The following is a 12410-nucleotide window of genomic DNA, read 5'->3' on the forward strand; positions in this document are numbered from 1 at the left end:
TGTGTGGCCCAGTTAGTGGCAACGAGGGAGACTGTGGTTGGAGTCCCCTCGCTGAGTTTCTAAAAGAACCAAGATGAACAAGTCATGGCTCTCAGAGGACTTTTCTTCCCCTGGGTCAGACAGGGGACGGGAAAGGCACGCGTATTTTTGAGAGTGCTTCATGTAAAGCATCTGTTTCTTATTCAAAAGGGGGGTCAACTGATGCCAGTCAAGTGGGGTGTGTGTGGCCCAGTTAGTGGCAACGAGGGAGACTGTGGTTGGAGTCCCCTCGCTGTGTTTCTAAAAGAACCAAGATGAACAAGTCATGGCTCTCAGAGGACTTTTCTTCCCCTGGGTCAGCCAGGGGACGGGAAAGGCACGCGTATTTTTGAGAGTGCTTCATGCAAAGCATCTTTTTCTTTTTCAATAGGGGGCTCAACCGATGCCAGTCAAGTGGGGTGTGTGTGGCCCAATTAGTGGCAACGAGGGAGACTGTGGTTGGAGTCCCCTCGCTGTGTTTCTAAAAGAACCAAGATGAACAAGTCATGGCTCTCAGAGGACTTTTCTTCCCCTGGGTCAGCCAGGGGACGGGAAAGGCACGCGTATTTTTGAGAGTGCTTCATGCAAAGCATCTGTTTCTTATTCAAAAGGGGGGTCAACTGATGCCAGTCAAGTGGGGTGTGTGTGGCCCAGTTAGTGGCAACGAGGGAGACTGTGGTTGGAGTCCCCTCGCTGAGTTTCTAAAAGAACCAAGATGAACAAGTCATGGCTCTCAGAGGACTTTTCTTCCACTGGGTCAGCCAGGGGACGGGAAAGACACGCGTATTTTTGAGAGTGCTTCATGCAAAGCATTTGTTTCTTATTCAAAAGGGGGGTCAACCGATGCCAGTCAAGTGGGGTGTGTGTGGCCCAGTTAGTGGCAACGAGGGAGATTGTGGTTGGAGTCCCCTCGCTGTGTTTCTAAAAGAACCAAGATGAACAAGTCATGGCTCTCAGAGGACTTTTCTTCCCCTGGGTCACCCAGGGGACGGGAAAGGCACGCGTATTTTTGAGAGTGCTTCATGCAAAGCATCTTTTTCTTTTTCAAAACGGGGCTCAACCGATGCCAGTCAAGTGGGGTGTGTGTGGCCCAGTTAGTGGCAACGAGGGAGACTGTGGTTGGAGTCCCCTCGCTGTGTTTCTAAAAGAACCAAGATGAACAAGTCATGGCTCTCAGAGGACTTTTCTTCCCCTGGGTCAGCCAGGGGACGGGAAAGACACGCGTATTTTTGAGAGTGCTTCATGCAAAGCATCTGTTTCTTATTCAAAAGGAGGGTCAACCGATGCCAGTCAAGTGGGGTGTGTGTGGCCCAGTTAGTGGCAACGAGGGAGACTGTGGTTGGAGTCCCCTCGCTGTGTTTCTAAAAGAACCAAGATGAACAAGTCATGGCTCTCAGAGGACTTTTCTTCCCCTGGGTCAGCCAGGGGACGGGAAAGGCACGCGTATTTTTGAGAGTGCTTCATGCAAAGCATCTGTTTCTTATTCAAAAGGGGGGTCAACTGATGCCAGTCAAGTGGGGTGTGTGTGGCCCAATTACTGGCAACAAGGGAGACTGTGGTTGGAGTCCCCTCGCTGTGTTTCTAAAAGAACCAAGATGAACAAGTCATGGCTCTCAGAGGACTTTTCTTCCCCTGGGTCAGCCAGGGGACGGGAAAGGCACGCGTATTTTTGAGAGTGCTTCATGCAAAGCATCTGTTTCTTATTCAAAAGGGGGGTCAACCGATGCCAGTCAAGTGGGGTGTGTGTGGCCCAGTTAGTGGCAACGAGGGAGACTGTGGTTGGAGTCCCCTCGCTGTGTTTCTAAAAGAACCAAGATGAACAAGTCATGGCTCTCAGAGGACTTTTCTTCCCCTGGGTCAGCCAGGGGACGGGAAAGGCACGCGTATTTTTGAGAGTGCTTCATGCAAAGCATCTGTTTCTTATTCAAAAGGGGGGTCAACTGATGCCAGTCAAGTGGGGTGTGTGTGGCCCAGTTAGTGGCAACGAGTGAGACTGTGGTTGGAGTCCCCTCGCTGAGTTTCTAAAAGAACCAAGATGAACAAGTCATGGCTCTCAGAGGACTTTTCTTCCCCTGGGTCAGCAAGGGGACGGGAAAGACACGCGTATTTTTGAGAGTGCTTCATGCAAAGCATCTGTTTCTTATTCAAAAGGGGGGTCAACTGATGCCAGTCAAGTGGGGTGTGTGTGGCCCAGTTAGTGGCAACGAGGGAGACTGTGGTTGGAGTCCCCTCGCTGTGTTTCTAAAAGAACCAAGATGAACAAGTCATGGCTCTCAGAGGACTTTTCTTCCCCTTTGTCAGCCAGGGGACGGGAAAGGCACGCGTATTTTTGAGAGTGCTTCATGCAAAGCATCTGTTTCTTATTCAAAAGGGGGGTCAACTGATGCCAGTCAAGTGGGATGTGTGTGGCCCAGTTAGTGGCAACGAGGGAGACTGTGGTTGGAGTCCCCTCGCTGTGTTTCTAAAAGAACCAAGATGAACAAGTCATGGCTCTCAGAGGACTTTTCTTCCCCTGGGTCAGCCAGGGGACGGGAAAGGCACGCGTATTTTTGAGAGTGCTTCATGCAAAGCATTTGTTTCTTATTCAAAAGGGGGGTCAACCGATGCCAGTCAAGTGGGGTGTGTGTGGCCCAGTTAGTGGCAACGAGGGAGATTGTGGTTGGAGTCCCCTCGCTGTGTTTCTAAAAGAACCAAGATGAACAAGTCATGGCTCTCAGAGGACTTTTCTTCCCCTGGGTCACCCAGGGGACGGGAAAGGCACGCGTATTTTTGAGAGTGCTTCATGCAAAGCATCTTTTTCTTTTTCAAAACGGGGCTCAACCGATGCCAGTCAAGTGGGGTGTGTGTGGCCCAGTTAGTGGCAACGAGGGAGACTGTGGTTGGAGTCCCCTCGCTGTGTTTCTAAAAGAACCAAGATGAACAAGTCATGGCTCTCAGAGGACTTTTCTTCCCCTGGGTCAGCCAGGGGACGGGAAAGACACGCGTATTTTTGAGAGTGCTTCATGCAAAGCATCTGTTTCTTATTCAAAAGGAGGGTCAACCGATGCCAGTCAAGTGGGGTGTGTGTGGCCCAGTTAGTGGCAACGAGGGAGACTGTGGTTGGAGTCCCCTCGCTGTGTTTCTAAAAGAACCAAGATGAACAAGTCATGGCTCTCAGAGGACTTTTCTTCCCCTGGGTCAGCCAGGGGACGGGAAAGGCACGCGTATTTTTGAGAGTGCTTCATGCAAAGCATCTGTTTCTTATTCAAAAGGGGGGTCAACTGATGCCAGTCAAGTGGGGTGTGTGTGGCCCAATTACTGGCAACAAGGGAGACTGTGGTTGGAGTCCCCTCGCTGTGTTTCTAAAAGAACCAAGATGAACAAGTCATGGCTCTCAGAGGACTTTTCTTCCCCTGGGTCAGCCAGGGGACGGGAAAGGCACGCGTATTTTTGAGAGTGCTTCATGCAAAGCATCTGTTTCTTATTCAAAAGGGGGGTCAACCGATGCCAGTCAAGTGGGGTGTGTGTGGCCCAGTTAGTGGCAACGAGGGAGACTGTGGTTGGAGTCCCCTCGCTGTGTTTCTAAAAGAACCAAGATGAACAAGTCATGGCTCTCAGAGGACTTTTCTTCCCCTGGGTCAGCCAGGGGACGGGAAAGGCACGCGTATTTTTGAGAGTGCTTCATGCAAAGCATCTGTTTCTTATTCAAAAGGGGGGTCAACTGATGCCAGTCAAGTGGGGTGTGTGTGGCCCAGTTAGTGGCAACGAGTGAGACTGTGGTTGGAGTCCCCTCGCTGAGTTTCTAAAAGAACCAAGATGAACAAGTCATGGCTCTCAGAGGACTTTTCTTCCCCTGGGTCAGCAAGGGGACGGGAAAGACACGCGTATTTTTGAGAGTGCTTCATGCAAAGCATCTGTTTCTTATTCAAAAGGGGGGTCAACTGATGCCAGTCAAGTGGGGTGTGTGTGGCCCAGTTAGTGGCAACGAGGGAGACTGTGGTTGGAGTCCCCTCGCTGTGTTTCTAAAAGAACCAAGATGAACAAGTCATGGCTCTCAGAGGACTTTTCTTCCCCTTTGTCAGCCAGGGGACGGGAAAGGCACGCGTATTTTTGAGAGTGCTTCATGCAAAGCATCTGTTTCTTATTCAAAAGGGGGGTCAACTGATGCCAGTCAAGTGGGATGTGTGTGGCCCAGTTAGTGGCAACGAGGGAGACTGTGGTTGGAGTCCCCTCGCTGTGTTTCTAAAAGAACCAAGATGAACAAGTCATGGCTCTCAGAGGACTTTTCTTCCCCTGGGTCAGCCAGGGGACGGGAAAGGCACGCGTATTTTTGAGAGTGCTTCATGCAAAGCATCTGTTTCTTATTCAAAAGGGGGGTCAACCGATGCCAGTCAAGTGGGGTGTGTGTGGCCCAGTTAGTGGCAACGAGGGAGACTGTGGTTGGAGTCCCCTCGCTGTGTTTCTAAAAGAACCAAGATGAACAAGTCATGGCTCTCAGAGGACTTTTCTTCCCCTGGGTCAGCCAGGGGACGGGAAAGACACGCGTATTTTTGAGAGTGCTTCATGCAAAGCATCTGTTTCTTATTCAAAAGGGGGGTCAACCGATGCCAGTCAAGTGGGGTGTGTGTGGCCCAGTTAGTGGCAACGAGGGAGACTGTGGTTGGAGTCCCCTCGCTGTGTTTCTAAAAGAACCAAGATGAACAAGTCATGGCTCTCAGAGGACTTTTCTTCCCCTGGGTCAGCCAGGGGACGGGAAAGGCACGCGTATTTTTGAGAGTGCTTCATGCAAAGCATCTGTTTCTTATTCAAAAGGGCGGTCAACTGATGCCAGTCAAGTGGGGTGTGTGTGGCCCAGTTAGTGGCAACGAGGGAGACTGTGGTTGGAGTCCCTTCGCTGTGTTTCTAAAAGAACCAAGATGAACAAGTCATGGCTCTCAGAGGACTTTTCTTCCCCTGGGTAAGCCAGGGGACGGGAAAGGCACGCGTATTTTTGAGAGTGCTTCATGCAAAGCATCTTTTTCTTTTTCAAAAGGGGGCTCAACCGATGCCAGTCAAGTGGGGTGTGTGTGGCCCAATTAGTGGCAACGAGGGAGACTGTGGTTGGAGTCCCCTCGCTGTGTTTCTAAAAGAACCAAGATGAACAAGTCATGGCTCTCAGAGGACTTTTCTTCCCCTGGGTCAGCCAGGGGACGGGAAAGGCACGCGTATTTTTGAGAGTGCTTCATGCAAAGCATCTTTTTCTTTTTCAAAAGGGGGCTCAACCGATGCCAGTCAAGTGGGGTGTGTGTGGCCCAATTAGTGGCAACGAGGGAGACTGTGGTTGGAGTCCCCTCGCTGTGTTTCTAAAAGAACCAAGATGAACAAGTCATGGCTCTCAGAGGACTTTTCTTCCCCTGGGTCATCCAGGGGACGGGAAAGGCACGCGTATTTTTGAGAATGCTTCATGCAAAGCATCTGTTTCTTATTCAAAAGGGGGGTCAACCGATGCCAGTCAAGTGGGGTGTGTGTGGCCCAGTTAGTGGCAACGAGGGAGACTGTGGTTGGAGTCCCCTCGCTGTGTTTCTAAAAGAACCAAGATGAACAAGTCATGGCTCTCAGAGGACTTTTCTTCCCCTGGGTCAGCCAGGGGACGGGAAAGGCACGCGTATTTTTAAGAGTGCTTCATGCGAAGCATCTTTTTCTTTTTCAAAAGGGGGCTCAACCGATGCCAGTCAAGTGGGATGTGTGTGGCCCAGTTAGTGGCAACGAGGGAGACTGTGGTTGGAGTCCCCTCGCTGTGTTTCTAAAAGAACCAAGATGAACAAGTCATGGCTCTCAGAGGACTTTTCTTCACCTGGGTTAGCCAGGGGACGGGAAAGGCACGCGTATTTTTGAGAGTGCTTCATGCAAAGCATCTGTTTCTTATTCAAAAGGGGGGTCAACCGATGCCAGTCAAGTGGGGTGTGTGTGGCCCAGTTAGTGGCAACGAGGGAGACTGTGGTTGGAGTCCCCTCGCTGTGTTTCTAAAAGAACCAAGATGAACAAGTCATGGCTCTCAGAGGACTTTTCTTCCCCTGGGTCAGCCAGGGGACGGGAAAGACACGCGTATTTTTGAGAGTGCTTCATGCGAAGCATCTGTTTCTTATTCAAAAGGGGGGTCAATCGATGCCAGTCAAGTGGGGTGTGTGTGGCCCAATTAGTGGCAACGAGGGAGACTGTGGTTGGAGTCCCCTCGCTGTGTTTCTAAAAGAACCAAGATGAACAAGTCATGGCTCTCAGAGGACTTTTCTTCCCCTTTGTCAGCCAGGGGACGGGAAAGGCACGCGTATTTTTGAGAGTGCTTCATGCAAAGCATCTGTTTCTTATTCAAAAGGGGGGTCAACTGATGCCAGTCAAGTGGGATGTGTGTGGCCCAGTTAGTGGCAACGAGGGAGACTGTGGTTGGAGTCCCCTCGCTGTGTTTCTAAAAGAACCAAGATGAACAAGTCATGGCTCTCAGAGGACTTTTCTTCCCCTGGGTCAGCCAGGGGACGGGAAAGGCACGCGTATTTTTGAGAGTGCTTCATGCAAAGCATCTGTTTCTTATTCAAAAGGGGGGTCAACCGATGCCAGTCAAGTGGGGTGTGTGTGGCCCAGTTAGTGGCAACGAGGGAGACTGTGGTTGGAGTCCCCTCGCTGTGTTTCTAAAAGAACCAAGATGAACAAGTCATGGCTCTCAGAGGACTTTTCTTCCCCTGGGTCAGCCAGGGGACGGGAAAGACACGCGTATTTTTGAGAGTGCTTCATGCAAAGCATCTGTTTCTTATTCAAAAGGGGGGTCAACCGATGCCAGTCAAGTGGGGTGTGTGTGGCCCAGTTAGTGGCAACGAGGGAGACTGTGGTTGGAGTCCCCTCGCTGTGTTTCTAAAAGAACCAAGATGAACAAGTCATGGCTCTCAGAGGACTTTTCTTCCCCTGGGTCAGCCAGGGGACGGGAAAGGCACGCGTATTTTTGAGAGTGCTTCATGCAAAGCATCTGTTTCTTATTCAAAAGGGCGGTCAACTGATGCCAGTCAAGTGGGGTGTGTGTGGCCAAGTTAGTGGCAACGAGGGAGACTGTGGTTGGAGTCCCCTCGCTGTGTTTCTAAAAGAACCAAGATGAACAAGTCATGGCTCTCAGAGGACTTTTCTTCCCCTGGGTAAGCCAGGGGACGGGAAAGGCACGCGTATTTTTGAGAGTGCTTCATGCAAAGCATCTTTTTCTTTTTCAAAAGGGGGCTCAACCGATGCCAGTCAAGTGGGGTGTGTGTGGCCCAATTAGTGGCAACGAGGGAGACTGTGGTTGGAGTCCCCTCGCTGTGTTTCTAAAAGAACCAAGATGAACAAGTCATGGCTCTCAGAGGACTTTTCTTCCCCTGGGTCAGCCAGGGGACGGGAAAGGCACGCGTATTTTTGAGAGTGCTTCATGCAAAGCATCTTTTTCTTTTTCAAAAGGGGGCTCAACCGATGCCAGTCAAGTGGGGTGTGTGTGGCCCAATTAGTGGCAACGAGGGAGACTGTGGTTGGAGTCCCCTCGCTGTGTTTCTAAAAGAACCAAGATGAACAAGTCATGGCTCTCAGAGGACTTTTCTTCCCCTGGGTCATCCAGGGGACGGGAAAGGCACGCGTATTTTTGAGAATGCTTCATGCAAAGCATCTGTTTCTTATTCAAAAGGGGGGTCAACCGATGCCAGTCAAGTGGGGTGTGTGTGGCCCAGTTAGTGGCAACGAGGGAGACTGTGGTTGGAGTCCCCTCGCTGTGTTTCTAAAAGAACCAAGATGAACAAGTCATGGCTCTCAGAGGACTTTTCTTCCCCTGGGTCAGCCAGGGGACGGGAAAGGCACGCGTATTTTTGAGAGTGCTTCATGCGAAGCATCTTTTTCTTTTTCAAAAGGGGGCTCAACCGATGCCAGTCAAGTGGGATGTGTGTGGCCCAGTTAGTGGCAACGAGGGAGACTGTGGTTGGAGTCCCCTCGCTGTGTTTCTAAAAGAACCAAGATGAACAAGTCATGGCTCTCAGAGGACTTTTCTTCACCTGGGTTAGCCAGGGGACGGGAAAGGCACGCGTATTTTTGAGAGTGCTTCATGCAAAGCATCTGTTTCTTATTCAAAAGGGGGGTCAACCGATGCCAGTCAAGTGGGGTGTGTGTGGCCCAGTTAGTGGCAACGAGGGAGACTGTGGTTGGAGTCCCCTCGCTGTGTTTCTAAAAGAACCAAGATGAACAAGTCATGGCTCTCAGAGGACTTTTCTTCCCCGGAGTCAGCCAGGGGACGGGAAAGACACGCGTATTTTTGAGAGTGCTTCATGCGAAGCATCTGTTTCTTATTCAAAAGGGGGGTCAATCGATGCCAGTCAAGTGGGGTGTGTGTGGCCCAATTAGTGGCAACGAGGGAGACTGTGGTTGGAGTCCCCTCGCTGTGTTTCTAAAAGAACCAAGATGAACAAGTCATGGCTCTCAGAGGACTTTTCTTCCCCTGGGTCAGCCAGGGGACGGGAAAGGCACGCGTATTTTTGAGAGTGCTTCATGCAAAGCATCTGTTTCTTATTCAAAAGGGGGGTCAACCGATGCCAGTCAAGTGGGGTGTGTGTGGCCCAGTTAGTGGCAACGAGGGAGACTGTGGTTGGAGTCCCCTCGCTGTGTTTCTAAAAGAACCAAGATGAACAAGTCATGGCTCTCAGAGGACTTTTCTTCCCCTGGGTCAGCCAGGGGACGGGAAAGGCACGCGTATTTTTGAGAGTGCTTCATGCAAAGCATCTGTTTCTTATTCAAAAGGGGGGTCAACTGATGCCAGTCAAGTGGGGTGTGTGTGGCCCAGTTAGTGGCAACGAGTGAGACTGTGGTTGGAGTCCCCTCGCTGAGTTTCTAAAAGAACCAAGATGAACAAGTCATGGCTCTCAGAGGACTTTTCTTCCCCTGGGTCAGCAAGGGGACGGGAAAGACACGCGTATTTTTGAGAGTGCTTCATGCAAAGCATCTGTTTCTTATTCAAAAGGGGGGTCAACTGATGCCAGTCAAGTGGGGTGTGTGTGGCCCAGTTAGTGGCAACGAGGGAGACTGTGGTTGGAGTCCCCTCGCTGTGTTTCTAAAAGAACCAAGATGAACAAGTCATGGCTCTCAGAGGACTTTTCTTCCCCTTTGTCAGCCAGGGGACGGGAAAGGCACGCGTATTTTTGAGAGTGCTTCATGCAAAGCATCTGTTTCTTATTCAAAAGGGGGGTCAACTGATGCCAGTCAAGTGGGATGTGTGTGGCCCAGTTAGTGGCAACGAGGGAGACTGTGGTTGGAGTCCCCTCGCTGTGTTTCTAAAAGAACCAAGATGAACAAGTCATGGCTCTCAGAGGACTTTTCTTCCCCTGGGTCAGCCAGGGGACGGGAAAGGCACGCGTATTTTTGAGAGTGCTTCATGCAAAGCATCTGTTTCTTATTCAAAAGGGGGGTCAACCGATGCCAGTCAAGTGGGGTGTGTGTGGCCCAGTTAGTGGCAACGAGGGAGACTGTGGTTGGAGTCCCCTCGCTGTGTTTCTAAAAGAACCAAGATGAACAAGTCATGGCTCTCAGAGGACTTTTCTTCCCCTGGGTCAGCCAGGGGACGGGAAAGACACGCGTATTTTTGAGAGTGCTTCATGCAAAGCATCTGTTTCTTATTCAAAAGGGGGGTCAACCGATGCCAGTCAAGTGGGGTGTGTGTGGCCCAGTTAGTGGCAACGAGGGAGACTGTGGTTGGAGTCCCCTCGCTGTGTTTCTAAAAGAACCAAGATGAACAAGTCATGGCTCTCAGAGGACTTTTCTTCCCCTGGGTCAGCCAGGGGACGGGAAAGGCACGCGTATTTTTGAGAGTGCTTCATGCAAAGCATCTGTTTATTATTCAAAAGGGCGGTCAACTGATGCCAGTCAAGTGGGGTGTGTGTGGCCCAGTTAGTGGCAACGAGGGAGACTGTGGTTGGAGTCCCCTCGCTGTGTTTCAAAAAGAACCAAGATGAACAAGTCATGGCTCTCAGAGGACTTTTCTTCCCCTGGGTAAGCCAGGGGACGGGAAAGGCACGCGTATTTTTGAGAGTGCTTCATGCAAAGCATCTTTTTCTTTTTCAAAAGGGGGCTCAACCGATGCCAGTCAAGTGGGGTGTGTGTGGCCCAATTAGTGGCAACGAGGGAGACTGTGGTTGGAGTCCCCTCGCTGTGTTTCTAAAAGAACCAAGATGAACAAGTCATGGCTCTCAGAGGACTTTTCTTCCCCTGGGTCAGCCAGGGGACGGGAAAGGCACGCGTATTTTTGAGAGTGCTTCATGCAAAGCATCTTTTTCTTTTTCAAAAGGGGGCTCAACCGATGCCAGTCAAGTGGGGTGTGTGTGGCCCAATTAGTGGCAACGAGGGAGACTGTGGTTGGAGTCCCCTCGCTGTGTTTCTAAAAGAACCAAGATGAACAAGTCATGGCTCTCAGAGGACTTTTCTTCCCCTGGGTCATCCAGGGGACGGGAAAGGCACGCGTATTTTTGAGAATGCTTCATGCAAAGCATCTGTTTCTTATTCAAAAGGGGGGTCAACCGATGCCAGTCAAGTGGGGTGTGTGTGGCCCAGTTAGTGGCAACGAAAGAGACTGTGGTTGGAGTCCCCTCGCTGTGTTTCTAAAAGAACCAAGATGAACAAGTCATGGCTCTCAGAGGACTTTTCTTCCCCTGGGTCAGCCAGGGGACGGGAAAGGCACGCGTATTTTTGAGAGTGCTTCATGCGAAGCATCTTTTTCTTTTTCAAAAGGGGGCTCAACCGATGCCAGTCAAGTGGGATGTGTGTGGCCCAGTTAGTGGCAACGAGGGAGACTGTGGTTGGAGTCCCCTCGCTGTGTTTCTAAAAGAACCAAGATGAACAAGTCATGGCTCTCAGAGGACTTTTCTTCACCTGGGTTAGCCAGGGGACGGGAAAGGCACGCGTATTTTTGAGAGTGCTTCATGCAAAGCATCTGTTTCTTATTCAAAAGGGGGGTCAACCGATGCCAGTCAAGTGGGGTGTGTGTGGCCCAGTTAGTGGCAACGAGGGAGACTGTGGTTGGAGTCCCCTCGCTGTGTTTCTAAAAGAACCAAGATGAACAAGTCATGGCTCTCAGAGGACTTTTCTTCCCCTGGGTCAGCCAGGGGACGGGAAAGACACGCGTATTTTTGAGAGTGCTTCATGCGAAGCATCTGTTTCTTATTCAAAAGGGGGGTCAATCGATGCCAGTCAAGTGGGGTGTGTGTGGCCCAATTAGTGGCAACGAGGGAGACTGTGGTTGGAGTCCCCTCGCTGTGTTTCTAAAAGAACCAAGATGAACAAGTCATGGCTCTCAGAGGACTTTTCTTCCCCTGGGTCAGCCAGGGGACGGGAAAGGCACGCGTATTTTTGAGAGTGCTTCATGCAAAGCATCCTTTTCTTTTTCAAAAGGGGGCTCAACCGATGCCAGTCAAGTGGGGTGTGTGTGGCCCAATTAGTGGCAACGAGGGAGACTGTGGTTGGAGTCCCCTCGCTGTGTTTCTAAAAGAACCAAGATGAACAAGTCATGGCTTTCAGAGGACTTTTCTTCCCCTGGGTCATCCAGGGGATGGGAAAGGCACGCGTATTTTTGAGAGTGCTTCATGCAAAGCATCTGTTTCTTATTCAAAAGGGGGGTCAATCGATGCCAGTCAAGTGGGGTGTGTGTGGCCCAATTAGTGGCAACGAGGGAGACTGTGGTTGGAGTCCCCTCGCTGTGTTTCTAAAAGAACCAAGATGAACAAGTCATGGCTCTCAGAGGACTTTTCTTCCCCTGGGTCAGCCAGGGGACGGGAAAGGCACGCGTATTTTTGAGAGTGCTTCATGCAAAGCATCTTTTTCTTTTTCAAAAGGGGGCTCAACCGATGCCAGTCAAGTGGGGTGTGTGTGGCCCAATTAGTGGCAACGAGGGAGACTGTGGTTGGAGTCCCCTCGCTGTGTTTCTAAAAGAACCAAGATGAACAAGTCATGGCTTTCAGAGGACTTTTCTTCCCCTGGGTCATCCAGGGGATGGGAAAGGCACGCGTATTTTTGAGAGTGCTTCATGCAAAGCATCTGTTTCTTATTCAAAAGGGGGGTCAACCGATGCCAGTCAAGTGGGGTGTGTGTGGCCCAGTTAGTGGCAACGAGGGAGACTGTGGTTGGAGTCCCCTCGCTGTGTTTCTAAAAGAACCAAGATGAACAAGTCATGGCTCTCAGAGGACTTTTCTTCCCCTGGGTCAGCCAGGGGACGGGAAAGGCACGCGTATTTTTGAGAGTGCTTCATGCGAAGCATCTTTTTCTTTTTCAAAAGGGGGCTCAACCGATGCCAGTCAAGTGGGGTGTGTGTGGCCCAATTAGTGGCAACGAGGGAGACTGTGGTTGGAGTCCCCTTACTGTGTTTTACATGCTTTTAGAAGGGCATGACATGGCTT

At 50.9% G+C, this 12410-nt stretch overlaps 1 protein-coding gene across 1 annotated transcript in view; it reads right to left on the reverse strand.

Moving 5' to 3' along the window:
* The window catches only part of HCRTR2 (hypocretin receptor 2), a 213912-nt gene that overhangs the window by 17935 nt on the left and 183567 nt on the right, over positions 1 to 12410 (reverse strand). The window lies entirely within an intron of this gene.

Source organism: Anomaloglossus baeobatrachus, chromosome 3, assembly GCF_048569485.1.
Source record: "Anomaloglossus baeobatrachus isolate aAnoBae1 chromosome 3, aAnoBae1.hap1, whole genome shotgun sequence".
Classification (NCBI taxonomy): domain Eukaryota; kingdom Metazoa; phylum Chordata; class Amphibia; order Anura; family Aromobatidae; genus Anomaloglossus; species Anomaloglossus baeobatrachus.